General features: G+C 37.3%; 1 protein-coding gene across 7 annotated transcripts in view; it reads right to left on the minus strand.

Moving 5' to 3' along the window:
- SGCD (sarcoglycan delta) overlaps positions 1-27,255 on the minus strand; it is a 1,096,788-nt gene that overhangs the window by 548,397 nt on the left and 521,136 nt on the right. The window contains exon 3 of one of the 7 annotated variants that reach the window (XM_044947414.2): positions 20,043-20,085. The exons of the other annotated variants lie outside the window; for them this stretch is intronic. The gene's annotated coding sequence lies outside the window, so the exon portion shown is untranslated. The remainder of the gene's footprint in view (positions 1-20,042; positions 20,086-27,255) is intronic. 7 annotated transcript variants of the gene reach the window in all.

The following is a 27,255-nucleotide window of genomic DNA, read 5'->3' on the forward strand; positions in this document are numbered from 1 at the left end:
GATGAAAAGCTGAGAACCAACTCTATATTGAACACACCAATCAGGATTCATTCATTCTTTACCGCATAGAATTTAACACATAGTAATAATTCAAGAGATATAGGAGCATTATTAAGGCAAAGGAAGCATCTAGGCATTAAAATGATAATAACCACACTAAACAGCAACAGCCCCTGGAGCTGGGGTAACAAAGAAATGAAATGACAATGATCAGAAGTGAGAAGGTCCAAGGGATCCCGGACCTAGAATTCTGAGAAAGGGCCCCCCTGGTCTATTGCTGGTGCTTTCAGAGCTCAGAGGAAGGCTCCCAAAATCTGAAACCTATTGCATGAGGGAAAGAGTGCACAAGTTTCATTCTGGGAGTATGGGAATAATGTGGAGTTTAATACCAACTGATATAGAGTTCGACTGCTGCCTTAGTGGAGCTCTAAGTAAAATGTAGTTGGTAGAACAATGAGGAAAGAGAAGCAATTCCTTTGACCAGCCTACCATCTTCCAACTTTTTTCTTAGTCTTCCAGTTGGCAGCACCTGCCAGGGAATCAACAGCAAAGAAGGTTTATGGTTTGCCCAGTTCATCATAGTATCACAAAGCAATGCTGAAGAGTAGGTTTGGTGTGAGCGACAAGACCTTAATAAAAATATATATGTATATATACTACAGGGAAAAAACAACAACAACACTGAATGCATCAACACGTTAACTGTGGTTATTACTGAATGATGTGAAAAGATCATGAATGATTTAATTCTATTGACACTTTCCTTCATTTTCTAATTCTTCTACAAAAAATAAGTCATAACATTTTTCTAACATTATACAAAAAAGCTGACTTCTGATTAAAAGGATGTTAAATGATATCATATCACATTTGGATGTAACAGTCTTTGGTATATTTGAGAGCTTTTTAGAAGAAAATTTCTCATTTACACTAATTTCCCTAATGACATCAAGAATAAAATGCAAACTAGTGTTTACCCAGCTAAACAATGATTAATGTTAAGCATCTGGAAGCATACGGCAAGACTAATGAATAGTTTTCTCTGTTTGAATATGGTAATGGTTTTGTGAAATTGCTAGCCTGGGGTTTAAATGAGGTTACTAGATCAAAACCAAATATGAATAATCTAGTTAATAATTTTGGAAACACCATTTACAATGAAAATGGGGTAAATAATTATTAGAGAAATAAACATTCCCTAAAGAACATTAAAATTTAGCAATAATGGACATTATCTTAATCTGTTGCTGCAGCTTGTTTCAATTTTCCCTGCAGTTTGACTGGAGTCACCATCATTACCAAAACCACTTTTACCACCACCACTGTTATTATGCAATTATCAATATGTGTTATACAATTATCTGCTTTTACTCCTCACAATAAGCCAATGGAATTTGTGCTAGCACTTCCACTTTGGGGTTCAGAAAATTGAGCTACAAATGGTCTAACTGTCTGACCCAAGATCATACTGCTGCTGCTACGTCGCTTCAGTCGTGTCCAACTCTGTGCGACCCCATAGATGGAAGCCCACCAGCTCTGCTGTCCCTGGGAGTCTCCAGGCAAGAACACTGGAGTGGATTGCCATTTCCTTCTCCAATGCATGAAAGTGAAAAGTGAAAAGGAAGTCACTCAGTCGTGTCCGACTCTTAGCGACCCCATGGACTGCAGCCTACCAGGCTCCTCCATCCATGGGATTTTCCAGGCAAGAGTACTGGAGTGGGGTGCCATTGCCTTCATACAGCAAACATTAAATGGAGAAACAGGACTCCAAAGGAGCTTAACTTCTTTAGGGTATTATATTAACACACTATTATAATATTATCAATTTAAGGATATTTTAATACATTTCAAGTTATTTGTCATTGTGTTACTTCTGTAGTTCATATATGTAAACTAGTTTAAAATTCTACAATAGAATGTGATCACTCTTTCACTGTTCCCCCCACCAATGTACATATTACTTAAATTAAAAAATGATTAGTAATTTGCCAACACTAACAAAAATAAAGAGTTTCACATATTAAACACTTATGTTTCTACAGAGAGTATTAAATGTCCAAATAATACAGTTCAATAATTATTTACTTAAAAAATCTTAACGTGTTCAAGGAATATGTGTTAGTAAATTTAAGACTGAAATCATATCAAGCACCTTTTTTCCATCACAGTGGTATACCAGAAATAACAGGAAAAAAATTGAAAAATCTATAAATACATAGAGATTTTACAACGCATGCCTGAATTATCAATAAGTCAAAGAAGAAATCAAAATAATATCCTGAAATAAAAATGAATATGTAATTTATAAAATGTGTGAATATGTAATACGCCAAAATTGCAGCAAAAGTACTTTTAAGAGGGTATTTCAGAGGGATAAATGACTAATGAAAAAACGATCTCAAACTAACTTTATACCTTGAAGACTAGAAAAAGAACAATACAGAAATACAAAAGACCAAAAAGACTATTATGTACAATTATATGCAAAAAACTAGTCAACATCTAAGAAATGGATAAATTCCTAGAAACATACAACCTAGCAGGATTGAATATGAATAAAAAATCTAAAAAGATCTACTACTAGTAAGAATATTGAGTAAGTATGCAAAATCTCTCTCAAAAATTAAAGTTCAGGTTTCACTGATGAATTCTGCCAAACACTGAAAGACGAATTAACTCTGAAAAAAAGAAGAGGAAAAAACACTTCACTTCCCATGAAACCAGCATTACACTGATACCAAATTCATACTACTAAAAAAAAAAGAAAAAGAAAATTACAGGTTATTATCCCTGAAGAACACAAATGCCAAAATCTTTAACAAAATTAACAAATGAAATTTAACAGTAAAAAGCTCATATATCATGATCAATTGGGATTAATTCTGAGGATGCAAGAATGCTTCAACATCTGCAAATCACTCAGTATAATACAACACATTAACAAAATGAAGGGTAAAAATTATATGATTATCTCATTAAATGCAGAAAAAGAATGAGAAAATTCAATAGTCACTTATGATAAAAAATACTCAACAAAGTAGATATAGAGGGGAACATACCTCAACACAATAAAGGTCATGTATGACTAGCACACAATTAATATTACACTTAACAGTGAAAAATTAAAAGCTTTACCTCATAATCAGGAACAAGACAGAAATGTCTTTTTTTATACTTAATACTTTGTCAACAAAGGTCCGTCTGGTCAAGGCTATGGTTTTTCCTGTGGTCATGCATGGATGTAAGAGTTGGACTGTGAAGAAAGCTTAGTGCCGAAGAATTGATGCTTTTGAACTGTGATGTTGGAAAAGACTCTCAAGAGTTCCTTGGACTGCAAGGAGATCCAACCAGTCCATTCTGAAGGAGATCAGCCCTGGGATTTCTTTGGAAGGAATGATGCTAAAGCTGAAATTCCAGTCCTTTGGCCACCTCATACGAAGTGTTGACTCATTGGAAAAGACTCTGATGCTGGGAGGGATTGGGGGCAGGAGGAGAAGGGGACGACAGAGGATGAGATGGCTGGATGGCATCACTGACTCGATGGACGTGAGTCTGGGTGAACTCCGGGAGTTGGTGATGAACAGGGAGGCCTGGCGTCCAACTCGCAAAGAGTTGGACACAACTGAGCAACTGAACTGAACTGAATAAAGTACTTAGAAATACTGACAGACACCAAGAGGGTAAAAGACTTATACACTAAAAACTGTAAGCATTAATAAAAAAATATCAAAGATAACACAGATAAATGGAAAAATATTCTGTGCTCAATGATTAGAAAAAATTGTTAAAATGTACATACTACCCAAAGAAATCTGCAAATTCAATGCAGTCTCTAACACAGTTTCAATGGTATTTATTGTATTAATGGAACAAACAATTTTAAAATTCCTGTGAAACCACTAAAGACCCCAAATAGCTAAAGCAACTTTGATAAAGAATAATAAAGCTGGAGGCACATACTTTCAGATTTTAAACTACATTATGAAGCCATATTAATCATAACAGTTTTATATTGGTATAAAAACAGACATACAGATCAATGTAAGAAATAGAGAACCCCCAAACCAATGCACATATGGTCAATGGATTTAAAAATAAAGATTCCAAGAGTATGCTATGGGTAAAGGATAGTCTTTTCTATCAGTGGTGCTGGGAAAACTGAACAGCATGTGCAGAAGGATGCAACTTGACCATTATCATACAGCCTACTCAAAAATCAACCAAAATGCATTAAATACTTGAATCTAACATCCAAAATCATAAAATTCCCAGAAAACACACACACACACACACACACACACAGGTGAATTACTTGACATCAGCCTCGGTGATGACTTTTTGATCTGACACCAAACATAAAAACAACAAAAGCAAACATAAATAAGGGAACTATATCAAACTCAGAAGCATTTCCACAGTAAAGAAAACTATCAGCAAAATAAAAAACAGCTTATGGAATGGGAGAAATTATTTGCAAACCACGTATCTCATAAGAGGTTAATATCTAAAATGTGCAAGAATTCGTACAACTCAATAGCACAAAACCAAATAACCCAATTAAAAAACATGCATAAACTCTGAACAGACATTTTTGAAAAGATGACAGAAATGATCAAAATGTACATGAATAGGTGTTTAACATCGCTGTCACCAGGGAAATGCAAATGCAAACAAAAATGCGATAGCACCTCATAACTGTTAAGGTGCCTTGTATCAAAGAGACAAGAGGTAAAATGCTTGGTAGAATGTGGAAAAAAGGAAACGTGTATACTGTTGGTGGGAATGTAAATTGGTACATCACTAGGGAAAACAGTATGGATGTTCCTCAATAAATTAAAATTAGAACTAACATATGTTCCAGCAGTCCCACTTCTGGATATATACCCTAAGAAGACAAAATCATTACCTCCAAGAAAGAACTATTTTCTCAGATGCATTTCAATATCACTCACAATAGCCAACTTATGGAAATAAACTTAGTGTCTGTTGATTATTGGAAAAGAAATGTGACATATATGTACACGCATATGTATATATCATATGTATATGATAAATGTATCATATATACACACAATAGAGTATCATTTAATCTTAAAGAAGAAAACCCTGACATTTGCCATTGTGACAATATGGATAGACCTGGAAGCCATTACATTAAGTGAAATAAACCAGAGAAAGATAAATAGAACATACCACTAATATGTGGAACCTAAAAAAAAATAAAAAGTTAAATGCATAGAATCAGAGTAGAATGCTGGTTGCCTAGGGTTGGTGGGTGAAGGAAATAGGGACAGGCTAGGGAACAGTGCAAACTTTCAGTTATAAGTTGAATAAGGCCTGAGCATCTAATGTAAAGCATGGTACACTATAATGTAGAAAAATGAAACTAAGAATGTAGAATTTAAATACTGTCACTAAAAATGTGCTAGTTAACTTGATGTTGGGAATCCTTTCACAATGTATACATGTATCAAATCACTACATGTAATCTAAATACATTACAATTGCATTTGTCAATTAAAACTCAATAAAAATGAAAAATCATAAAATCAATATGCAATACATAGTTCTAGAAAAGCACTCTTGATTAAGTACAAAAGATGAAACTTGTTAAAATCAAATAAGAACAAGGTCCCTTTTCTGTGGGCAAATTGGCCTCCTTTTGAGGGAGTGGACATTCTGGCATATCTTCGGTTAAAAAATGGGGGGTCCTGTGACAAGGTGAGGAAATTCAACCTTTTGCTATGCTATGCTATGCTAAGTCACTTCAGTCGTGTCCGACTCTGTGTGACCCCATGGACGGCAGCCCACCAGGCTCCCCTGTCCCTGGGATTCTCCAGGCAAGAACACTAGAGTGGGTTGCCATTTCCTTCTCCAATGCATGAAAGTAAAAAGTGAAAGCGAAGTCGCTCAGTCGTGTCTGACTCTTAGTGACCCCATGGACTGCAGCCTACCAGGCTCCTCCATCCATGGGATTTTCCAGACAAAAGTACTGGAGTGGGGTGCCATTGCCTTCTCCGAATTCAGCCTTATACTGGTGGTCAAAGGAAGACCCCTTGCTCTCTCTCTGAGCCATCTTCTATTATGTCTGGCCTCCAAGGTGGCTAGACATCCTGGGACGTACTGGGTGAGCAGGAGGACTGTGATTTTTTGCCGTACTGAGCAAGAAGGGAGCTAACTATGCAGTATGTGGATGTCACTAAAAGAAGACACATATACTAGCTTGTGAGTCAGAGTATTCGTTTTTACAAAATAACCTACAAAACTGGAGAAGAGAATCAAGTCTAGCTTAATTGTTCAAATGTGGACTAAGCTGTGTCACAGGGAAAGCATGGAAAAGCCACGTGTTCTTGAATGACTAGGGTAATGAGATATTGGTGATAATGGTGACCTGAAAAAGTCCTTAGAAAAAGAATCTTGAAGAACAAAACTCCAGCTGTCTTTCTCTATGAACATGCTCAAAGAACTAGGGTTTGATAACATTAAGAAAACAAGTTCATTGTGTTGATTAGATTGTGTGAGACAAGGATCAGCAAACTACTGCCTAAGAGCTAAGAATAGATTTAGTTTTAAATTGGTTAAAATATCCAAATAATGGAGAATATTTCATGTCATGGTGATTACATGAAAATAAGATTTCAGTATCCATTAATCACATTTTACTGGAATACAGTCACTGTATTTTTCTTGTAGTCTATAGTCATTTTTACACTGACAGTATAGTTGTCAAAGCCTTTGACTGTGTGGATCACAATAAACTGTGGAAAATTCTGAAAGAGATGGGAATACCAGACCACCTGATCTGCCTCTTGAGAAATTTGTATGCAGGTCAGGAAGCAACAGTTAGAACTGGGCATGGAACAAATGACTGGTTCCAAATAGGAAAAGGAGTACGTCAAGGCTGTATACTGTCACCCTGTTTATTTAACTTATATGCAGAGTACATCATGAGAAACCCTGGACTGGAAGAAACACAAGCTGGAATCAAGATTTCTGGGAGAAATATCAATAACCTCAGATATGCAGATGACACCACCCTTATGGCAGAAAGTAAAGAGGAACTCAAAACCTATTGATGAAAGTAAAAGTGGAGAGTGAAAAAGTTGGCTTAAAGCTCAACATTCAGAAAACGAAGATCATGGCATCCAGTCCCACCACTTCATGGGAAATAGATGGGCAAACAGTGGAAACAGTGTCAGACTTTATTTTTCTGGGCTCCAAAATCACTACAGATGGTGACTGCAGCCATGAAATTAAAAGACGCTTACTCCTCGGAAGGAAGGTTATGACCAACCTAGATAGCATATTCAAAAGCAGAGACATTACTTTGCCAACAAAGGTCGGTCTAGTCAAGGCTATGGTTTTTCCTGTGGTCACGTATGGATGTGAGAGTTGGACTGTGAAGAAGGCTGAGCGCCGAAGAATTGATGCTTTTGAACTGTGGTGTTGGAGAAGACTCTTGAGAGTCCCTTGGACTGCAAGGAGATCCAACCAGTCCATTCTGAAGGAGATCAGCCATGGGATTTCTTTGGAAGGAATGATGCTAAAGCTGAAACTCCAGTCCTTTGTCCACCTCATGCGAAGAGTTGACTCATTGGAAAAGACTCTGATGCTGGGAGGGATTGGGGGCAGGAGGAGAAGGGGAAGACAGAGGATGAGATGGCTGGATGGCATCACTGACTCGATAGACATGAGTCTCAGTGAACTCCGGGAGTTGGTGATGGACAGGGAGGCCTGGCGTGCTGCAATTCATGGGGTGGCAAAGAGTCGGACACGACTGAGCGACTGATCTGATCTGATCTGATCTGATAGTTGTAATGGAGACCACATGGCCACAAAGTCTAAAGTATGTATTGTTGGGTCTATTACAGAAAAAGTTTGTCAATCCCTATTAAGAAAGATAAAATAAATAAATAAATAAAACAACCAGATAACCAATAGAGAGCCTTAAGGGTGTGTGCTCACTATTAGAATTTTCTGATTGAGTGTGCTAAAATCTCACGGGCTTCCAGGGGGTGCAGTGGTAAAGAATCATCCTGCCAATTCAGGAGACACAATAGATGCGGATTCAATCCCTGGTTCTAAAAGATCCCCTAGAGGAAAAAATGGCAACCCAGTATTCTTGCCTGGAAAACTCCATGGACAGAGGAGCCTCACAGACCACAGTGTATGGGTCTATGGGGTCGCAAAGAGTGGACAGTACTAAGCACAGACGCAGGCAAAATCTCAGAAATATGTCATTTATAGGATATCTGTTAAGTATCCAAATATATCACCACCAGATTTTAAGATCATTCCATTACGGAGAAACTGCCCCAAAGTGATAAAATGTGGGTGGGCCCTTACTATCTCTTAAATTCCCTCTTTATTACAGAACAGGAACCAACTTCTGAAAAAGGAGGAAAAGGGAGAATGGCTACCATTTTTTCATCCCTGGATCATTAAAAATAACTTTCTATAATGTATATAATCTGACAACTACCTTAGTCATTACAATTCATCTTTGAATTGTACTAAAGCATATAAATTTTCTTATTTTAACAGTTTTCTGAAGGAGAGAAGATGGAACTTAACCAGGGAATCCCAAAACCCCTAGGTTGGGTGCTGATTGCCAGTCAGACTCTCCTGCAGCTGAGCTGTGAAAGTGACTGGCTGGTTCCCACTGAGCCCCAAGGCCGACTGGTTGCTTCCTACCGAGCTGTGACCCTGATTGACAGCTTCACTGCCTCGCTCCTGTGACACAGCTTTGCCTGTGATTTCTTGCTGTTAGCAGTGCAGCCACTAAGAGTGAAAAATGAAAGAGCTATGATTTGTAACTCAAAGTTTTATTTCCTCTGTGTTCTCTTAACAAAAAAGGTAGAAGAAAGGAGGGAACTCTACCAATAAGCAAAGGAGAGAACTAGACATGTAAATCAACTTACTGGACATATAAAATTGACGTCCTACAAACCGTGGGTTTTAGATCCAACTCAATAACATACCTAGTTTAAATCATAATTTAGAGTCTCAGAAAGAGGATGTCCTCAACTCTAGATACATGTATTCTAGAAACTGAAAATATGCATTTATATGACTGATGAATTAATAAAATGTAAATCCTATTAATCCACATTTTATGACTTTGATATGGGTAGATGCATCTCTCAGTGCTCAATCAGTCACTGGACTAAGTGATGGAAATCTAGAATCTAGTCTCAGGAAACTGGAATTATACGTGGGTGTCTTTAAGTTCCCAACTTTGGGATCATCATTTCAGTACCCTGATCTTTCCTTTTGTCATCTCTATAAGATAAAACTTTACAAAAATGACAAAAATCTCCTTATAGAGATTGGACTATGAATCAGGTGATGCTAAGTTATTGCCTTGAACATCATTTACTCAATAAAAACAAGATTCCTCCCCTTAGATCCCATCTATTAAATAAAAATGAATTAGCCTTACTTAACCAAAGCGGTAAAAGACTTGTACAATGAAAACTACAAACCATTACAGAAAGAAGTTAAAGAAAACTTAAATAAATGGAAATAAACTCATGTTAACAGAGTTGATGCCTTAATAATGTAAAGATATCAATACTACTTACAAGTCTATTGTATTTCCTTTCAAAATCCTGTTGACATTTTTTACAGAAATATAAAAAAAAAATCTCAAAATTCATATGGAATCTCAAATGACTCCAAATAGCCAAAACAACTTTGAAAAGGAAGAGCAAAGCAGAAAACTCACATTTCCTGATTTTAAAACTACTACATAGTTACAGTAATTAAAACACTGTGGCACTAGAATAAAATCAGACATTTAGACCAATGGAATATAATAAAAAGCCCAGAAATAAACCCTCTCGCTTAAAGTCAAATGATTTTTGACAGGGGTGCCATGAACATTCAATGGAGACAGGACAGTCTTTTCAGCAAATAGTCCTGGAAAAAAAACTAGATATTTACACACAAAATAAAAAAGTTGGATTCATAATTTACACCATATACAATAATTAACTCAAAACGGATCAAAGATACAAGATTTAAGATCATAGACTGTAAAATTCTTAGAGGGGAAAAAATAAAGGCTTCACAACATTAGACTTGGCAATGATTTCTTAGATATGACATCTAGACAGATAAGAAAATTTTAAAAATTAAAAAAAATTTGTGCAGAGACAATAGCAACAGAATAAAAAAGTAAACCATGGAGTGGAAGAAAATATTTGCAAGTAATGTATCTGTTAAGGGATTAGTATCTAGAATATATAGATGATTTAAAACTCAGCAGTGAAAACACTCAAGCAAACACGAGTTCAAAAATGGGCAAAGGATTTCAATAGACTTTTTTTTCAAAGAAGTTATACAAATGGCCAGTGTGCACATGAAAAGATGCCTAACATCACTATTCATTAGGGAAATACAAAGCAAAAACTACAGTGAGATATGACATCATACAATTGGGAGAGCTATGAGCCAAAAAGAAAAAAACAAACAAACAAAAAAAAACACCAGAAAATAGAAGTGTGGGAGATGAGGTGGACAAATTGAAAAACATATGCATTGTTTGGAATGTAAAATGGTATATACACTGAGGACAATAGAATGATGTGTTCCTCAAAAAATAAAAATAAAAATAGAATTACCATGTGATCCAGAAATTCTGCCTCTGGGTATACACCTAAAATTATTGAAAGTGGTACTGCAAAGAAATCTTTGTACATCCAAGCTGACAGTAGTATTATTCACAATAATGAAACATGGAGGTGACCCAAGTGTCCATTCATAGATGAATGGATAATAAATGTGAGATATATATATATATATATGAGGGAGGATTATTCAGCTTTAAAAAGAAGCAGATTCTAAAATATACTACAACATAGATGAATCTGTGGACATTTTGCTAAGTGAAATAAATCAGTAACAAACAAATACAATGTTATTCCAGTTATCCGAGGTACTTAGAATAGTCAAAATGATAGAGACAGAAAGTAGGATGGTGGTTGCTAGGAAGTGGGGGAGAAAGAAGATGGGAAGTTATGACCTAATGAGTACAGAGTTTCAGTTTTACAACATGAAAGAGTTCTGGAGATGGAAGGTACTGATGGGTGCACACCACTGTGAATGTATTTAATACCACTGAACTGTACATTTAAAAGCAATTAAGATGGTAAATTTTATGTTATGTATATTTTGCCATGATTTTAAAAATGAATTCACCTTTGGACATGCCCTCTAATTCACAGAACTATTTGAAAAATGGCAATCCCTTATTTTGTACTTCTGAAAAGTATAAAAAGTCATACATATCCAAAGTGGTTTTCATGTATGTAAAGAAACATTTTTCAGGAGCTACTTATACTAGGTTTCAAATTTTAAAGAAGGTTTTATTAGGTAACCACTCCTGATGGATTTGAGTTGATACAACAAATACTTAGAGGTGGCCTGGGCAGCAACTCCTTTAAAACAGGGCATCTAGATGTGTGTGAACTACTACTTTTATCCTGTTTTACCTTTTTTTCCCCTCATAGTACATATCACCATCTAACATAATGTATAATTTACTTAGTAATTACATTCATTATTTTTTGTTCTCCTGTCAGGCTCCACAAGAGTAGTTATTTGTCTATTGTATTCACTGATACACGCCATGTGCCTGGAATAATGCAGTCACATAGTGAGTACAACAGCAGATATTGATTGGGGCAATTTTTATCCACCCCAAGTATAGACCAGTAAGTTACAGAGGGCAAAACATAAAGTTTCCCTTCAAGCAAAACCTCAGAATCCTATTTCCTTCCGAAGGAGTTATCTCTAGGCAGATGCTTTGCATGGATCTGTCTGAAATATATGGTAGATTGGTCACCAGTTCTTGAATTACTTAACATATATTTATTAAACACCTACTATGTGTTTGGCCCTCTTCTAGGTCATTTCTTTTATATTATATCTGTTATGTCATTTACTGTGGCTGAGTCCAAGTGCGGACTCACAGGTTCCTACAACTAATGGAGCAGATTTACATCCCCAGGTCCCTGTTACCCGTTGGAAAAGATGGCTTGAACTAGTCACACCACATAGTGCTGCCTAAGCCCCATTCCACTCCAGGTAACAGAATGTAGCAAAAAGTCTGAATGTAGGTCATAACTAAAAGAGAAAACCAACCATTCTGAGGCTTACCTATTGTGACCATTTTTCAGAAGAAACCTAGTTGCTCCTCAATGAATAACCATTGACTGAATGAAAAAAGTCTATCCTAAAATGTTTTTCCCCAATGCTCTGTACCACAAAATCAGTGGCCTTTCATGGTATCTCATTTGCTTAATACAGCATTCAGAGAAATTGCTCTCAAAATAAGCTTCAACATACTCTTCCTAAATAGCATGCTCTTCTGTTTGTATGTTAGCAATGACATAAAACCGAACCTAACAAACTTCAAAACTCTAGTGCTTTGTGTCTCCTTTTTATTTGTTTTTTTGGGCCTCATTTATTTTCCTGATTTATTCTTGTCCTTTGCTGTCCTTAGTCCCCTCCACTTTCTGTCTTCAAACGTCTAATTGCCATGTGTTCTGATGGATAAGCTCTTGGCCCTCGTTTCCTGTTTTTTGCAATCAAAGCTCTCTCCCTTTATCACTCTTTTTACAAAGGAGATTTTCCTAATGAAACGATCTTTGCATTTATCACTTCTAACTCTCATTTCATATCTGCTTTGCTAGATGCTCAGCAAGGTCCCCTTCCATTTCTAAAATTCTATGACATTTGTGCATGATAAATACTAAGGAGATCATAGAATTCATCACTCCTCTCTAAATTTTTAGCATTACTGCCTGCTTTTTCATTTCAATGATATTTTACAGTCAATTTGCCTTTAGATTTTTCTCAGAGAATCACTTCCAGTGACTGGAGGTTTCTGAGCTTCCATAAAACAGAACATCTGTGTCACTGGCAAGTACACTCCATGACTGTCTTAATGGTAGGTGCTGAAAGAGCTAAAACTTTTGGTATATCATATGCTAGAGAAGGCAAATTGATGGAAATGATAGCCCTCTTCTTCCTGGCTGAACCCATGGCAGATGGTACCAGTGGCTCCTGGAATGCCTTTCTGCTGAGGGAGGGAGTAGTTTCCAAATACTTTTCAATCTAGCAGGCTTTCAATGGATCTGCATATGTTTTGCAAACTGAATCTTGGAACTGGCCTCAATCTTCCTTTAAAACAGAGTATTTCCAGATACAAGTTACCACCTTTACTATGCTTCACCTACATCTTATTTCATCAGATCATATCAGATCAGTCGCTCAGTCATGTCCAACTCTTTGCGACCCCATGAATTGCAGCATGCCAGGCCTCCCTGACCATCACCAACTCCTGGAGTTCACTCAGACTCATGTCCATCAAATCAGTGATGCCATCCAGCCATCTCATCCTCTGTCGTCCCCTTCTCCTCCTGCCCCCAATCCCTCCCAGCATCAGAGTCTTTTCCAATGAGTCAACTCTTCGCATGAGGTGGCCAAAGTACTGGAGTTTCAGCTTTAGCATCATTCCTTCCAAAGAAATCCCAGGGCTGATCTCTTTCAGAATGGACTGGTTGGATCTCCTTGCAGTCCAAGGGACTCTCAAGAGTCTTCTCCAACACCACAGTTCAAAAGCATCAATTCTTTGGTGCTCAGCCTTCTTCACAGTCCAACTCTCACATCCATACATGATCACAGGAAAAACCATAGCCTTGACTAGATGAACCTTTGTTTGCAAAGTCATGTCTCTGTTTTTGAATATGCTATCTAGGTTGGTCATAACTTTCCTTCCAAGGAGTAAGCGTCTTTTAATTTCATGGCTGCAGTCACCATCTGCAGTGATTTTGGAGCCCAGAAAAATAAAGTCTGACACTGTTTCCACTGTTTCCCCATCTATTTCCCATGAAGTGATGGGACCGGATGCCATGATCTTCATTTTCTGAATGTTGAGCTTTAAGAGAACATACCATATTCTAACATAATAAACAATTTACTTAGTAAGTCTATTGTTTTTGTCTCTCCTGCTAAAATATAAGCTTCATAAGAGCAGAGATCTCTGCTTACTGTGTTCAACTCATGAGTGTCAAGCATTTGGAATAATGCCATGCATGCACATGTGCTAAGTCACTTCAGTCATGTCCAATTATGCGTGACCCTATGGGCTGTATTCCACCAGACTCCTATGTCCATGGGATTCTCTAGGCAAAAATACTGGAATGGGATGCCATGCCCTCCTCCAGGGAATCATCTAAACCCACAGACTGAAACTGCGTCTCTTATATCTCCTGCATTCTCAGGTGGGTTCTTTACCACCAGTGTCACCAGGGAAGCAAATACTCCAGAAAGAAGCCTCATTATGGAAATAATCATTTCTTTCTCCATCAGCATCAGAATCTCAGGGCCCAAGCCAGAGTACCTTGAATTAAGCCTCAACACTGTACTAACACAACCATAAGAAGGCGAGTGCGTGTGTGTGTGTGTGAGTGTTCAGTCCCTCAGTACTGTCTGGCCTATCCTGATCTGGCTTATTTTCCAGACAAGAATACAGGAGTGTGGTGCCATTTAATGCTCCAGGAGACCTTCCCAACACAGGGATCGAACCTGTCTCTTCCATATTCTGCATTGGCAGGTGGACACTTTAGTGCCACCTGGGAAACTCAAGGAGGCAAGAGCACTCCTTAAATTTTGTCCCCTGGGTATCTCACTTGCCTCATTCAAAACCTGCTCTGAGACTCAGCATTGTTCAAATAGCAGATGTCTCATTGCACCCTGTCTCCACTGAATCAGGATCACTACCGGGAGATGGCAACCTGGGAATTTAATTTCTAATGAGCCACTTCCTCATTCTTACATACACTTTTACTTGAAAATCATTTTTAAATTAAGCAGTGTTGCCAAGATGGATTATTCACTAAACCATCTCTGGCCAGTTCCTTCATCTCATTCAAGGCCCTTCATGACCTTTCTGTAGCTCAGCTTTCCCTGACAAAATTCTAATAGTAGCCAGCACACAGTGTTATCTAACCCCCAGGCACTGTTCTAAGAACTTCACTGTATATGATACACCTAATGCTCATTTAACACCATGTGATAGGTACTATTATTATTTTCATTTACATGTGAGGAATGAAATGGCACAGAAAAGTTAAATAACTCACCTGTAGTCACACAGTTATAGGGGCAGATTCAGGATCCAAACTCACATAGACTTGTTCTGGAAACTATGTTCTAGACAGAATGCTTTCGACATTCTACCTCAAAGGAAACTGCTGTCGTGCAAGTCCTAGATGCTCTCAAACTTCATCCCTTTATTTAGTTCCTCTCTATACTAAGAAAGCTTTCCAGTCACAAAATCCTTCTTGTTGGCCTCATACCCATGATCCAAGGAAAATTCCATTTACTCCATGAAGCCATCTTCAAACACCCATGTGTGAACTATTCTCCCCTCCACTGTGGTCACTGTTCTTGGTTTCCTACTGTTCTGTCTACATCAGGCTTGGGTGTAGAACTAACCAGATAGGACTAAATACTTTGAAATACTAATTCTTATTAAGCCATATCTCCTTTTACCCACTGACCCCTTCCCTCATTAAAGCACTGGCCAAATCATTCTGTAACCTAGGCTTCTGGAGAAAGATAAAATGTCATGAAGAGAAAAAAGAAATTATTGGCTTTTGAGTTTCAGAAGCCTAGCACATTCTCAGCAGAGAAGAGAACTTACTCTTAAGCAAAGGCCATAGATTTGGAAAAAATTTTGAAAGGAAAAGGCCAGAGGTATCTGACTGACTTTCATTTCCACACACCAATTTAGATAAAAGTTCCCAATTGGGATGAGGAGGAGATGGAAGGGAAGAAGTGAACAGAGATTTTAGGTCATGAAAAAGGGGAGTTCTTCACGTGCAGATGTGATAAAATCAGTGTAGGTAGACAAGAGAGTGCCTGTATATCAATTGCAGGGTAGAGCCCAATAAAGCAGAACCCCAGAGAAAAACTGGTTTCTCTAGACATAGGCAGAGAGGCATTATGCAGCCAAAGTATGACTTCAGAGCAACAAAACAACTGATTTGCCTAAAGCAGCACAAAACCTGATGTAGTCTAAGCACTATAGAGACTTCCTTAGCCTACGGTTACATTTAAGCAGCAGGATGCTCACATGCCCCAAAGCAGTGAGGGAAGATCTGAGAGAAAGCTCTACTTAAACGGTGAATATAAAGGGTGATTCAGCAGTATCTTGAATGGACCATAGAACGTATAGCACAAGAGTACCATACATATATTATCATAGACAGACCCTGACCAGTCCATTTTCTTCACCTGCCCTTCTCCAACTGCGATTCCAGTATATCAGGATTCTGATAGTCATCACCTATTTCTGTTTTACCTTCACTTTGCATGAAAATATTTCTCTTCATTATGATCAACCCCTTAAGTCCTGGCAAATAAGGGGCTTAATCCATATTTGTAAATGAATAAATGAAGTTGAATAAATCTCACAAATTTAGAATCGGTATTTTTGCCAGGAAAACCTTCCAATGGTACCAGTAGTCATCAGAGTGGCCAGTTAGAAGAATTTTTTTTTCTCTTCTTTTTTTTTAAATTTTATTTTTAAACTTTACATAATTGTATTAGTTTTGCCAGAAGCTGATGTTTCTATCATAGCTTGTTATCCCCTGTCTAATCACAGATGTTTGGTGCAAATCAAAAACATCCCCAAGTCCTGAGTGAGTACTAAACACAGCAGTCATGAACACAGAAAAGAAGCACATGGGAGATATGGCTATTTTATCTTAGTTCACAAAAATCACAGTCCACTGAGTTCTTAAAGACTCACAAAAGAGGTGACATTTGCTGAGGTCCCGCCTGAGAGGGCCTTTATGAAATTTGTTAAAAATGAATCACTTTGTTTCTAGCAAGTTTTCCTTGGGAAAAGTTAGATGCTGGATTATGCTTAACTTCAAGTTAACTTGTATGTATCAGACAACTATAGGCTTTTATTTTTGATCAAGTTAAAAAAAGGATATCAATGCATACATTCTTTTTTAATGGGAATACATAGCTCAAGAGTGAGGACAGGAAAAAAATGAAAAAAAGGAAACAATAAAGCAAGCCATTTTACTGTCTGACCACTACCACTATGGGAGCTTTTTGAGGAAACAAATTTATATTTCAATTATTTTACATATAAGAAAATTTAGAGACTAATTTAAAAGGAAAGATATGTGAAAAGTGAGCATCCAGTGGAATCATTACTCATTGAATGAGTGTTTGAAGGCTTATAATAAGATATAGGAATACTGAATATTACAGAATCATCTTAAATCTAGTTAACTTTGTGAATTTATTGTTTTTATGATCAGTCCTTCCAAAAAAAAATAAGATTAAGAGTACTTTTGACAAAACTGGTTTCATTATAGGCTGGTGGTCCTTATTCTGGTGGTCCTGTCTTTGGCTTAGAGCCATAACTAATGGCTGCAGCAAACCAGCAGGGATAGATGGACTCAAGTGATGGGAAGAACACAATCTTCAGAACCAGTCATGTCTTTTTCACATGTACTGAACCAAGTAAAGCCTGAGGCATGTCAAGTAAAAACACTCTACATTTCTGATGTTTTAGCATATCCCTTGAATTTTAGATAGGGAAGGAAGATGGAAAGCAATAAAAATGTGAGAATGCTTTACAATATCAGGGGTTAAATGAAGGGTAGATTGGAATAGCTTCTAAGTCAAACAACTTAAAATGTTTTACTAAAGTACTCCTAGTACATCGGCTTCCCAGGTGGCGCCAGTGGTAAAGAACCCACCTGAAAATGCAGGAGACTTAAGAGATGTGGGTTCAATCCCTGGATTGGGAAGATCCCCTAGATATGGGCATGGCAACCCACTCCAGTATTCTTGCCTGGATAATCCCATGGACATAGGAGCTGGCGGGCTAAAGTCCATACGGAGGCACAGAGTTGGACATGACTGAGGTAACTCAGACAGAGAAGGTGATGACACCCTACTCCAGTACTCTTGCCTAGAAAATCCCATGGACGGAGGAGCCTGGTAGGCTGCAATCCATGGGGTCACAAAGAGTTGGACACGACTGAGCAACTTCACTTTCACTTTTCACTTTCATGCATTGGAGAAGGAAATGGCAACCCACTCCAGTGTTCTTGCCTGGAGAATCCCAGGGACGGGGGAGCCTGGTGGGCTGCCATCTACGGAGTTGCACAGAGTCGGACACGACTGAAGCGACTTAGCAGCAGCAGCAGAGGCAACTCAGCACGATGATGTTAATACCTCATTTAACAATCAACTGACAAGATGAGTTAAAATGCAAAACTTCTGTCCCCTCAATCTCCTTTCCCAGACTTCCATACCCAAGAGATAACATCTTCAACCCTTTTAGTTGTTCCTTCTAGTATTAGCTTTCATGTTTCCAATTAAAGCAATTATTTATTCCAAAACTATTGATTTTCCTTTTTTAGCTATTACTCACTGATTAGCTACTAAGATGATGATATAACTCCTATGTCAACAGTTACCCCACCACCTCCACCCCCACTGACTTCCCCTACTTCTTCCACTTGATATTAGCTTCATCAGTTTTAATTAAATCCATATGTGGTTTTTAAAATAATTATTATGACTATGTAAATACAGTTCATTACTAAGCTAAGCCAAGTACTATTTCAATTTCATTCTATTTCAACTTTTAATTTTCCTGGAATTAATTGCCTCTTTTATTCTTTAAATATTTGCCTTTCTTTGAAATTTGGCTCTTTCCAGACACTCCAGTGTTCCCTCTCTAGGATGATGATCTCAGCTGGGACACTGTAGTAACATGGCTCTGCTCCACTGTGGCTTCCTCCAGGATGATAGCTGGTTGAATGATGGCCATCATGATGGCCAAGAGAAAAAGGCAGAAGCAGAAATGTGCAGGCATTTTTTCTAGCCTTTTCATATGTTACATTTTCTAACATCTTACTGGCCAAGCAAAGGTCACATGATCAAACTCAGAATCAAGGGGCAAGGAAGTAGACTCTGATACTCAGATCATTTGATAGGAGAAACTGCAAATACGTACTGATAAAGGAAGGGATGAAGAATCAAGAGCATTCATTTAATCAGTCTATCACAGTCATTAATTAGGTGACCATAGTTCTGTTTCTAGATTCTCTAGCTTGATCTCTTTACTTATTTGTTTTACTCATGGGCCAGTATAACAATCTCTTAGTTGCTATAGCTTTATAATAGGTTTTGAAATCTTGTAATGCTAAGTCTTCAGATTTACTGTTGCTCATGAATGTCTTGTTTATTTTTGGTTCTTTGTATTTCCATATAAATTTTAGAATCTGCTTGTCCATTTCCACAAAAGATCTGATGAGATTTTGATTGGGACTGCAATGAACTGACAATATTGATCTTTACCTAAGCCATAGGCTCCTATAAAATGAGAAAAGTCAAGAAATCTCCTCCAACCTTTTGTGTTCCAGGAGAGAGCTTCTTGCAAAGAACTACCCTTCACTACATGACTTCATGATTCACAGGTGGCCATACTTATCTATGACAAACCCAGATAAAGATCCCCCAAACTGCCATTAGTTGCTTCAGAAATGATTTGCCGATCTCTTTGTGTTAGTTTCTCAGTCGTATCTGACTCTTTGTGACCCCATAGACTGTAGCCCAACAGGCTCCTCTGTCCTGAAATTCTACAGGCAAGAAAACTAGAGTGGGTAAGTCATTCCTTTGTCCAGGGGGTCTTTCCAACCCTGGGATCAAACCCAGGTATCCTGCATTGCAGGCAGATTCTATACCCTCCACCACCAGGGAAGCCCTAGTATCTTTACACTCGTTGACTAATCTAGACAAAATGCCTGCCTGCTAACTTGACTGAACTAAACTTTAGTCAAGCTTCTCTCCTCCCCACAGACTCCTGAATTTTGACTTGTCCCTTGGCTAAGCAAACATTTGAGTGCAGAACAAAGGGTCCCTTTTCCAAGAATCAACTGTTTACACAGAAAATCCTTCCCTGAACAACTATCTGAGGATGCTACTTTGCTCACCTTATCTGACGGCCCCACTCCCCGACACCAACTCTAGTCTTGCCTACAAAAAAAAAAAAAAAAAGCATTTTCCTGCCTGACTTTTCAGACACATGTAGATATTGTGGTCAAGGTGATGTCCTGCTTGCAACAGTACCTCTTTCCTTACTACAATAGTTTTCCATTCATTTTAATGACCCCTTTGAATAAAATATCCCTTTATCCAAATCTAGATTTTTTTTTTAAACTATGGGGCAACTTGGGAATTAATATCTTTACAACATCAAGTTTTCCAGTCCATGAACAAGGTATAGTCCTCTAGTTAGAGCTTCCTTAATGCTTCCAAGTAACATTTCATACTTTTTAGCAGTGAGATCATGTATTTCTTTCCTTAGCTTTATTCCTAATTATATGTATATTTTTTCTGGTATCATCCTAGTGGTATTTTAAAAATTATTTTTCTAAATGTTCGTTATGGGTGTAAATATTGATCACATACCTAGTAATCTCACTAAATCACTTACTAATTATAAGAGTTTGTCTATGGATTCTTTTTTGATTTTTCAAATCCACAATCATGTTGTGAATGGAGAAAAGTTTATCTTTTGTTTTCCAGTCCTTATGTTTTCAATTTTGAAGCATTGTTTCATTGCTCTGGCTAGGACCAACAGCACGGTATTTAAACATAACAGTGAGAGCTAGCATGTTTATCTCATTCCCTATCTTAAGTAAAAGCTTTCAATAGTTGACCATTAAGTATTACATTTGTGGTCATTTGTTTATAGCTTTTCTATATATTTTTAATAATATTAAGGAAAATCTCTTCGTAGTTTAAGAGTTTTTATCCATCACTAGCAAACACTTTTTTAGAACAGGAGTTGGAATGTAACTTTTTTAGGATAGGAGATGGAATATATTCATAGAGGTGAAAACTGAGGAACATTATATTTAATTGACTCTTTAAAGATCATATGGCAAGAAAATTGCTTCACTTCCAACCCAAATATCTGGATATCTCTTTTACTATCCTCTCAAAAAGAATATACCCTCTCATGTTTTTTTTTACTATGTTTGCATATAGCAACTGAAGAATCAAGTGAAAAAGCTGGAAAATCAGTAAATTACTAATACACATCCACTGGGATAGAGAGGAGAGAATAACTTTCACAATCGTTATGAAGGGCAATTTATGAACACTCATTAAAACTCTTATCAAACGCACATCATTTGACTGCAAGATAATTTTTAGAAATGATGTTTTTAGGTATCAGATTTAATAAGCAAACAATGATGTATGTACAATAAGATTTATTGAAGCACTGTTCTTAACAGTCAAAAAAGAGAAATAATATAATACCTAGCAATAGAGGAATGGATAAATACAACTATTTTAATTGCCAACTATGGTAACAGTACATTAAGTTTAAAATAAAGAAAAAAAAAGATGGCCCAAATGGGAAAATATCCTTTTTGTTCAAAAACCTATATGTATATACATGCATATTTAAAATGCAAAATTAAATATTAAAACGTTAGTAGTTAACATTTTATAAACCACACAAAGTGCATATAGTACATATGCTTCTACCTGTGCAAAAAATAATATCAGAAGGATGATGGCAGTGGGAAATGATATTATTAGTCACATGCAAACAGAGTTTTTGCTATTTTGCTTCTAAAATTTTGTCATTTGTCAGCCTTAGACTGCACTTTGGCCTTAAATTATTCATTTCTGAAAATAGTGATTGAGCATTGGAACTTTTGGCAAACAGTATGAAATTTTAGACACTGCTAGAAACTCGAACAGCATATAGATATTGACAATCGCTAATAAGTTCAATTATGTGTGGGTTCTGATCTCTGCTAATACCACCAAACTGTCATAAAAATGATTACCATTTATTAAACATGTATATGACTTGTCATTTGCTAAGTATTTTGCACATATTAGCTGTCCCCAGCATGCTGTAGAAGAGGAAAACTAAGGCTCCGATGAGCAACATTTATCATTTACCTATATAAATAATAAACTATGGATATAGAAGTATTTCTATTTGTTCCAGTACACATGCTAAGCCCTCCCCACCCTTAATGCCATTCCTTTTCTCTATATCTTGTCAAATTAGTCAACATCCTCCATTTAGTATGTCTTTTAAGCATATTTAAAAAGTGACACCTTTTGTCATTTCATAGATATTATATAAATAGAATCATAAAGAATGTTTGAGGAATTACTTTTTTTTTTCACTCAGCATAACTCTGAAAATTCATCCAAGACATTGCATGTATATAAGTCATTTCTTTTTGCTCTTTTTTTTTTTAAACTTTTTATGTTGGAGTATGCTAAGTTGCTTCAGTCATGTCTGAATCTTTATTAGAGCCCACCAGGCTCCTCTGTCCATGGGGATTCTCCAGGTAAGAATACTGGAGTGGGTTGCCATGCCCCCTCCAGGTGATCTTCCCGACCCGTCTTTTACATCGACTTCATTGGCAGGTGTGTTCTTTACCACCAGCATTCTTGCCTTGAGAACCCTAAGTAACAGACGGAAAAGGCTAAAGATATGATACTGAAAGATGAACTCCTCAGGTCGCTAAGTGTCCAATATGCTAATGCAGTAGAGCAGAGAAATAGCTCCAGAAGGAATGAAGAGGCTGAGCCAAAGAGTAAATGACACCCAGTCGTGGATGTGTCTAGTGGCAAAAGTAAAGTCTGATGCTGTAAAGAACAATATGGCATAGGAACTTGGAATGTTAGGTTCAGGAACTAAGGCAAATTGGAAGTGATCAAACAGGAGACAGCAAGAGTGAACATCGACATATTGGAAATGAGTGAACTAAAATGGACAGTGATGGGCAAATTTAATTCAGATAACCATTATATCTACTACTGTGGACAGGAATCCCTTAGAAGGAATGGAGTAGCCCTCAAAGTCCAAGTCTATGCCCCAACCAGTAATGCTGAAGAAGCTGAAGTTGAACAGTTCTAACACGACCTACAAGACCTTCTAGAATAACAGCTGACTGTGGCTCAGATCATGAACTCCTTATTACAAAATTCAGACTTAAATTGAAAAAAGTAGAAAAAAATCCATGAACATTCAGGCATGACCTAAACCAAATCCCTTAAAATTATACAATGGGAGTGACAAATAGATTCAAGGAATTAGGTCTGATAGACAGAGTGCCTGAAGAACTATGGATGGAAGTTCATGACATTGTACAGGAGGCAATAATCAAAACCTTTGCCAAGAAAAAGAAATGCAAAAAGGCAAAATGTTGTCTGAGAAGACCTTACAAATAGTTGAGAAGAGAAGTGAAAGGCAAAGGGAAAAAGGAAAGATAGACTCATCTGAATGCCAAGATCCAAAGAACAGCAAGGAGAGATAAGAAAGCCTTCCTCAGTGATCAATGCAAAGAAATAGAGGAAAACAACAGAATGGGAAGACTAGAGATCTCTTCAAGAAAATTAGAGATACCAAGAGGATATTTCATGCAAAGATGAGCACAATAAAGGACAGAAATGGTATGGATCTAACAGAAGCAGAAGAGATAAAGAAAACAAGGTAAGAATAAACAGAAGAACTATACAAAAAATATTTTAATGACTTGGATGACCACAATGGAGTGATCACTTACCACAAATGAGATATCAAGTCTAGGGTATGAAGCCAAGTGGGCCTTAGGAAGCATCACTACAAAAAAGCTAGTGGAGGTGATGGAATTCCAGTTGAGCTATTTCAAATCCTGAAAGATGATGCTGTGAAAGTGCTGCACTCAATATGCCAGCAAATTTGGAAGACTCAGCAGTGGCCACAGGACTGGAAAAGGTCAGTTTTCATTCCAATCCCAAAGAAAGGCAATACCAAAGAATGCTCAAACTCCCACACAATTGCACTCATTTCACATGCTAACAAAGTAATGCTCAATATCCTCCAAGCTAGGCTTCAACAGTATGGGAACCAAGATGTACAAGCTGGATTTAGAAAAGCCAGAGGAATGAGAGATCAAATTGCCAACACACATTGCATCTTAGAAAAAGCAAGAGAATTCCAAAAAAAAATCTACTTCTGCTTCATTGACTATACTTAAGCCTTTGACTATGTGGATCACAACAAACTTTTGAAAATTCTTAAAAGACAGGATACCAGATCACCTTACCAGTCTCCTGAGAAACATGTATGCAGGTAAAGAAGCAACAGTTAGGAATCAGACACAGAACAACAGACTGGTTCAAAATTGGGAAAGGAGTGAATATTGTCAAGGGTGAAAATTGTCACCCTGATTCTTTAACTTATACACAGAGCACATCATGTGAAAAGCTGGACAGGATGAAGCACAGGCCGAAATCAAGATTACTGGGAGAAACATCAAAAATCTCAGACATGTAGGTGACACCATCATTGTGGCAGAAAGTGAAGATGAGAAAGAGCCTATTGATGAAAGTAAATGAGGAGAGTGTAAAAGTTGCTTAAAACTCAAGATTCAAAAAACAAATATCATGGCATCCAGTCCCATCAATTCATGGCAAATAGATGGGAAAACAATCAATACAGTGACAGACTTTACTTATTTGGGCTCCAAAATCACTGCAGATGGTGACTGCAGCCATGAAATTAAAAGACGCTGCTTCTTCAAAGAAAAGCTATGACTAACCTAGACAGCATATTAAAAAGGAGAGACATTACTTTGCCGACAAATATCCGTACAGTCAAAGCTATGGTTTTTCTAGTAGTCATGTACAGATGTGAGAGTTGGACCATAAAGAAGGATAAGAGTCCAATAATTGATGCTTTTAAACTGCGGTGTTGGAGAAGACTCCCGAGAGTCCCTTGGATTGTGAGGAGATCAAACCAGTCAGTCCTAAAGGAAATCAATCCTGAATATTCATTGGAAGGCCAGCAGCTGAAACTGAAGCTCCAATACTTTGGCCACTTGATGCAAAGTGCCAACTCACTAGATAAGACCCCGATAACGGGGAAGATTGAAAGCGAGAGGGGAAGGTGATGACAAAGGATGAGATGGTTTAACGACATCACCAACTCAATGGGACATGAGTTTTTGCAAACTCCAGGAGGTGGTGAAGGACAGGGAAGCCTGCCTGGCCTGCTGCAGTCCAAGAGGTCATAAAGAGTTGGACATGATTGAGGAACTGAACAACAAATTGGAGTATAGTTGATTAACAATGTTGTGTTAGTTTCAGTTGTATAGCAAAGTGATTCAGTTATGCAAATACATCTATCTTTTTCTAATTCTTTTCCCATTTAGGTTGTTACATAACATGAAGCAGGACTGTGGTTTTCAGAGTTAAGTAGAGAACGGGGGCAGGAGCAAAGTGACCATGGCTATAAGAGAGCAACAGGAGGGATCCTTGTCATTTCAGTGCTCTGTATACTCACTCTTTCAGTGTTGCTGTTGTTCAGTCGCTAAGTTGGGTTGACTCTTTGTGACTCCATGAATGGCAGCAGGCCAGACTTTCCTATCTTTCATGATCTCCCAGAGTTTGCTCAAACTCTTGTCCATTGAGTCAGTGATGCTATCTAACCATCTCATTCTCTGCCACCCTCTGCTCCTATTGCTCTAAATCTTTCTCAACATCAGGATCTTTTCCAATGAGTTGGCTCTTCACATCAGGTGGCCAAAATACTGGAGCTTGTTTGTGATGTTGTATTACAGTCTGGCAAGATATTACCATCATGGGAAATGGGCTTAAAGATATGTGGACTGTCTCAGTATTATTTCTTATAATTGCATGTATATCTACAATTACTTCAAAATGAAAAGTTTAATTTAAAAAAGATTACTCTGTCAAACTATGCTATTATATACAAAGAGGAAAAGCAGATCACTGGTGCCTATGACTGGAAGGGACCTTTGGGGGAGAGGATGGCTTGAGAAAATGTACGGGGAGGGATGGAAAAGTTCTCTATCCTGATGTTGACAGCGGTCATTTCATTTACATATATATCTGTCAAAATTTAACTGTACACTTAAAATGGAAGCACTGTATTGTACATAAATTATACCTTAATAAATTTGATTCAACAAACTCCCTGGATAACTGATGTATCATTACCCTCAGGAGAACTTAATGATCGAGCAGCAATTCTCTTTCTGTGTTTTCTGAAGTTTACACTGGCAGTTTCTCTACCTCAATTAGATCACAAGGCCACCTTCCAGACAATCAAGGTATATTTCATTAAAAATATTTCCACAAGTTAAAAGATTTTTAGGATCCATTCCTTTTTGTTTGTTTCAGAGTTGACATTCAAACATCTATTTGTAGCATGTATCACTGTTTATAGGAATAAATTAGAGGTCCCACTATCTTTTTTTTTAGCCTCATCCCTGATAATACGTCACCTTGTAATTATCTCAAGCTGAGAACAAATAAAGAGAAAAGGATACTGAAGGAGAAATAATGTTGTTTTTTGAAGATAGACATATTTAGACTGGAAAAACACCACAATCAACATTTTTCACATATAATTATAAAATATATTGCTAGCATCTTTTGCAGCCTAAAATACAGAATGAAGAAAGCCCCCAGATTTTTTAAACCTTTTTGAAATCAGTCACAATAATCATGATTTTTATGGCATGTAAGGTATTTCTGAGTCTTGAAGGATAAACACATGGAGCTACCCACCCCCACCAAAGTTAACAAAAATAACACACATCATTTCTTAAACACACACACACACACACAACTAAAACTTTAGAAGTAGTTTGAAATTAGGATTTCAAAAATGGAACACAGCTTGCTGTAGTATAGAAAGAAATTGTCTTTTTTATGTCTGAAACATTCTTTATCTCTTGGCACTTAAAAAATAGCATAAGATTTTCATTGGATATGTTCCTAACCTATTTTTCTTCCCATTCTTCATATCCACAGTATATTGCTATTTGAACAAAGGCTATATAAGTAAATAACTTTATGCTCTTTGTCCATAGAAATGATTTCAGCATATTAAAATATTAAAACTAGACACTTTTGCCTGGCTGGAGTTGATAAAATAGGAGAATGCACAATGACATCCCCAGTCCGTAAATTCAGTAGATTCAGCCATGCTGCTACCAAACGCTGGCTGAGCTGACAGCCACCAACCACCCAATGCAAGTTTACCAAATGAGATGCCTACTCCAGCACACTAAGCTAAAACCAGCACAAACTGAAAACACTGGGACCAGCTTTCGGAAAGTGGTTCATTTGGTACCTAACAGCAACTTTATTTAT

This window comes from Bubalus bubalis, chromosome 9 (genome assembly GCF_019923935.1).
Source record: "Bubalus bubalis isolate 160015118507 breed Murrah chromosome 9, NDDB_SH_1, whole genome shotgun sequence".
NCBI classification, from domain to species: Eukaryota; Metazoa; Chordata; class Mammalia; order Artiodactyla; family Bovidae; genus Bubalus; species Bubalus bubalis.